The following is a 5855-nucleotide window of genomic DNA, read 5'->3' as shown; positions in this document are numbered from 1 at the left end:
GGCTGGAGAAACGGAGGAGTGTCTGGACGAACGCTGGGTGTGTTTGTGACGTCAAACCAGGAACGACAAGCACTGAACTGATCGCACTGGCAGAGTAAGTCTCGAGCTACTCAGAAACTGCACAGAGAAGTCTTTTCGCAATATTGCAAATCTTTCGTTCGCAATTTTAAGAAGCTAAGATTCACTCCCAGTAGGCGGCGGCTTGCGAGCGAACAACTCGGAATGAGGGCCATTGTCAAGACCTTAAAGGCAGATTATATAAATAATTATATTTATTTTAATAAGACAAACAATAATGTTTGTTTTTATATAAAAAAAAAAAAACTTGAGTTGGGCTTTTTTTTGGGCTTTTTAGGATTGGTTTGGGCTTGTTTTGGGCTTATTTTTCAGTCATCGGTTGCTTGTTTTTCATTTCAGAGTTGGCAACACTGTGCACCACCTGAACACCACCCTAGGCTGCAAGGTGAGCAAGCCCATGTGGTGAAACGTACGTCCAACTAACGGCCTGAAGCACGGTCTCCCCACTGCAGGGGGAGCCGCGGCTAGCAGTGGTAGCACACAGCGGCTGAAGCGGCACTACGGCTGAGATCGGTATCTCCCCTCTGTTCTCTTTTCTTCCTTCTCTCCCGGACGGAGGCTCTGGCCCCGGTGGCGCATCCGGACCCTGCAAGGCCGCCGGCATCAGGGTCCGCCTAACACCACAACGGGATCACGAGCCGCCGCCTGTTCTCCTTTCCTTTTCTACGGCACAGCCCGCGGTCCCACTCTCATCTGTCCTCCGCTCCTTGATGAGGTCAGACAGCAGAAGGGATTAGCGGACTGGAGTGCCCACTGGTTTCTCCTTTTCCCTTTATTCTTTTTCTTTTTTCTTGCAATTTATTCCCACAGTTACCTTTACCAAATTGTTCCCCATAATAAGAGGTACCAATTATTCTCTCTGATATGGCAATGAGCAGTGACTCAGTTAATGCTTACACAGTTGTGCTGTATCTGTTATTTTCTATTATCATTTAGCAGACATTACCATCTAAAAAGGAACCTTGCTTTGGGGATTTTTAATTACCCCTTTTTTCTAATTACATTAATTGTCTCAATTAGCAAATTGCCTGCTGCAATCATGTGTTTAAAAAGTCAGCTCAATTCTCTGAGGTTGATTTGAGTTTCCTCTATATTCTTTTTCTCTTCTTTCCCCTTTTTTCTATACGTACCTTGGCCCATTTCCCAGTGGCGCATTTGGACCCTGCAAGGCCTACCAGGCATCAGGGTACACCTAACACCACGAAGGGCATACAGGCTATTGTCCGTCTCTTCACTTTCTGGGCGCAGCTTACGTTCACACTCTCATCTGTCCTCCGCTCCTGGATGAGGTCAGACAGCAGATGGGAATAGTGAACTAGAGTGTCCACTTCTTTTTCCTTCCTGTTCACAGTCTAAATTATAGCACATGGTAACAACCCCATATGTACTTAAAGGCTGAAAGTATGATATATATCTGTCTTATCCCATGGGAACCATCAGAGCCGGCCATAGGCATAGGCAAACTAGGCAATTGCCTAGGGCATTTGATATGCCTAGGGGCATCAGCAGCTTCTGCTGATTAAAATGATATGTGGCATGCCTATATACTGTGTGTAGCATTTCATATGCAGATACAGCCACAGTCTCACACAGTATATAGGCATGCTGCATATCAATTTAATCAGCAGAAGCTGATTGTGCATCCTAGCCACATAGCGATGCAAATAAGATGCATTTTTATTTTAAAAAATGTGCCCGACAATAGAATTGAGGCAAGATTTATGAGGACACAGCTGTATTCAAGCAGAGGCAGAGGTCACAGTGTTAGTGGTAGTGTGAGTGTTGTGTGCATGTGAGTGGGTTGGTTGTGCAGTAGTGTTTGGAATATGTGTAAGGAGCATTATGTGTGTCATGTAAAAATGCATTTATAATGTGCACCATATGTGTAAGGGGCACTATGTGTGTCATTATGTGTATAAGGGCATTAATAATGTGCAGCATATGTGTAACAGGGTACTACTGTATGTGTGTCATTATGTGTATAGGGGCACTAATAATGTGCAGCAAATGTGTAGGGGGCACTATGTGTGTCATTATGTGTATAAGGGCATTAATAATGTGCGCCATATGTGTAAGGGACATTACGTGTAAAAGGGTATTAATAAAGGTTGACATAATGTGTTAGGCGCATTATGCTTATAAGGACATTAATAATGTGTCTTATATGTGTAAGGGGCATTACTCTGTGGCATTATGTGTATAAGGTGCTCTACTATGTGGCATTGCGTATAGAAAGGGCACCACTGTGTCATCTAATGTGAATAAAGGGCAATAGGGTGTGGTGTAATGTGAATAAGGAGCAATTCAGTGTGATGTAATGTGAGTAAGGGGCTCTACTGTGAGTAGTAATGTTTATAAGGTAAAGTAATACTACTGTGGGATGTAATATGAATTATGGACACTATCGCATGATCAAATGTGAATAAAGTTACACTACTGTGTGGCATAATTGAAATTGGGGTTACTATTGTGTGGCCATGCCCCTTGCCAGCAAAAACACACCCCTTTTTGGGCTGTGCGTCAAATGTGCGAACTGTTCCTATTTAAAATATAGGGGGTACAAACCCCAAAAATAAGAATTTACTTACCGATAATTCTATTTCTCGTAGTCCGTAGTGGATGCTGGGGACTCCGTCAGGACCATGGGGAATAGCGGCTCCGCAGGAGACAGGGCACAAAAGTAAAAGCTCTAGGATCAGGTGGTGTGCACTGGCTCCTCCCCCTATGACCCTCCTCCAAGCCTCAGTTAGGATACTGTGCTCGGACGAGCGTACACAATAAGGAAGGATTTTGAATCCCGGGTAAGACTCATACCAGCCACACCAATCACACTGTACAACCTGTGATCTGAACCCAGTTAACAGCATGATAACAGCGGAGCCTCTGAAAAGATGGCTCACAACAATAATAACCCGATTTTTGTAACAATAACTATGTACAAGTATTGCAGACAATCCGCACTTGGGATGGGCGCCCAGCATCCACTACGGACTACGAGAAATAGAATTATCGGTAAGTAAATTCTTATTTTCTCTGACGTCCTAAGTGGATGCTGGGGACTCCGTCAGGACCATGGGGATTATACCAAAGCTCCCAAACGGGCGGGAGAGTGCGGATGACTCTGCAGCACCGAGTGAGAGAACTCCAGGTCCTCCTCAGCCAGGGTGTGCCCCTGACCAAGTAGCAGCTCGGCAAAGTTGTAAAGCCGAGACCCCTTGGGCAGCCGCCCAAGATGAGTCCACCTTCCTTGTGGAATGGGCATTTACATATTTTGGCTGTGGCTGGCCTGCCACAGAATGTGCAAGCTGAATTGTACTACACATCCAACTAGCAATCGTCTGCTTAGAAGCAAGAGCACCCAGTTTGTTGGGTGCATACAGGATAACAGCAAGTCAGTTTTCCTGACTCCAGCCGTCCTGGAAACCTATATTTTCAGGGCCCTGACAACATCTAGCAACTTGGAGTCCTCCAAGTCCCTAGTAGCCGCAGGTACCACAATAAGCTGGTTCAGGTGAAACGCTGACACCACCTTAGGGAGAAACTGGGGACGAGTCCGCAGCTCTGCCCTGTCCGAATGGACAATCAGATATGGGCTTTTGTGAGACAAAGCCGCCAATTCTGACACTCGCCTGGCCGAGGCCAGGGCCAACATCGTGGTCACTTTCCATGTGAGATATTTCAAATCCACAGATTTGAGCGGTTTAAACCAATGTGATTTGAGGAATCCCAGAACTACGTTGAGATCCCACAGTGCCACTGGAGGCACAAAAGGGGGTTGTATATGCAGTACTCCCTTGACAAACTTCTGGACTTCAGGAACTGAAGCCAATTCTTTCTGGAAGAAAATCGACAGGGCCGAAATTTGAACCTTAATGGACCCCAATTTGAGGCCCATAGACACTCCTGTTTGCAGGAAATGCAGGAATCAACCGAGTTGAAATTTCTTCGTGGGGCCTTCCTGGCCTCACACCACGCAACATATTTTCGCCACATGTGGTGATAATGTTGTGCGGTCACCTCCTTCCTGGCTTTGACCAGGGTAGGAGTGACCTCTTCCGGAATGCCTTTTTCCCTTAGGATCCGGCGTTCAACCGCCATGCCGTCAAACGCAGCCGCGGTAAGTCTTGGAACAGACATGGTACTTGCTGAAGCAAGTCCCTTCTTAGCGGCAGAGGCCATGAGTCCTCTGTGAGCATCTCTTGAAGTTCCGGGTACCAAGTCCTTCTTGGCCAATCCGGAGCCACGAGTATAGTTCTTACTCCTCTACGTCTTATAATTCTCAGTACCTTAGGTATGAGAAGCAGAGGAGGGAACACATACACCGACTGGTACACCCACGGTGTTACCAGAACGTCCACAGCTATTGCCTGAGGGTCTCTTGACCTGGCGCAATACCTGTCCAGTTTTTTTTCAGGCGGGACGCCATCATGTCCACCTTGGGAAAGACCAAACGGTTCACAATCATGTGGAAGACTTCCCGATGAAGTCCCCACTCTCCCGGGTGAAGGTCGTGCTGAGGAAGTCTGCTTCCCAGTTGTCCACTCCCGGAATGAACACTGCTGACAGTGCTATCACATGATTTTCCGCCCAGCGAAGAATCCTTGCAGTTTCTGCCATTGCCCTCCTGCTTCTTGTGCCGCCCTGTCTGTTTACGTGGGCGACTGCCGTGATGTTGTCCCACTGGATCAATACCGGCTGACCTTGAAGCAGAGGTCTTGCTAAGCTTAGAGCATTGTAAATTGCTCTTAGCTCCAGTATATTTATGTGGAGAGAAGTCTCCAGACTTGATCACACTCCCTGGAAATTTTTTCCTTGTGTGACTGCTCCCCAGCCTTTCAGGCTGGCATCCGTGGTCACCAGGACCCAGTCCTGAATGCCGAATCTGTGGCCCTTTAGTAGATGAGCACTCTGCAGCCACCACAGAAGAGACACCCTTGTCCTTGGAGACAGGGTTATCCGCTGATGCATCTGAAGATGCGATCCGGACCATTTTTCCAGCAGATCCCACTGAAAAGTTCTTGCGTGAAATCTGCCGAATGGAATCGCTTCGTAAGAAGCCACCATTTTTCCCAGGACCCTTGTGCAATGATGCACTGACACTTTTCCTGGTTTTAGGAGGTTCCTGACTAGCTCGGATAACTCCCTGTCTTTCTCCTCCGGGAGAAATACCTTTTTCTGGACTGTGTCCAGAATCATCCCTAGGAACAGCAGACGTGTCGTCGGAGACAGCTGCGATTTTGGAATATTTAGAATCCACCCCTGCTGTCGTAGAACTACTTGAGATAGTGCTACTCCGACCTCCAACTGTTCCTGGACCTTGCCCTTATCAGGAGATCGTCCAAGTAAGGGATAATTAAGACGCCTTTTCTTTGAAGAAGAATCATAATTTCGGCCATTACCTTGGTAAAGACCCGGGGTGCCGTGGACAATCCATGAGAAGGGCAAATTGGGACATGGAGGTAAGCATCCTTGATGTCCAGGGACACCATATAGTCCCCTTCTTCCTGGTTCGCTATCACTGCTCTGAGTGACTCCATCTTGATTTGAACCTTTGTATGTAAGTGTTCAAATATTTCAGATTTAGAATAGGTCTCACCGAGCCGTCTGGCTTCAGTACCACAATATAGTGTGGAATAATACCCCTTTCCTTGTTGTAGGAGGGGTACTTTGATTATCACCTGCTGGGAATACAGCTTGTGAATTGTTTCCAATACTGCCTCCCTGTCGGAGGGAGACGTTGGTAAAGCAGACTTCAGGAACCTGCGAGGGGGAGACGT

The sequence above is a fragment of the Pseudophryne corroboree genome, chromosome 7 (genome assembly GCF_028390025.1).
Source record: "Pseudophryne corroboree isolate aPseCor3 chromosome 7, aPseCor3.hap2, whole genome shotgun sequence".
Lineage (NCBI taxonomy): Eukaryota > Metazoa > Chordata > Amphibia > Anura > Myobatrachidae > Pseudophryne > Pseudophryne corroboree.
Note: the sequence above shows the minus strand (reverse complement) of the source record.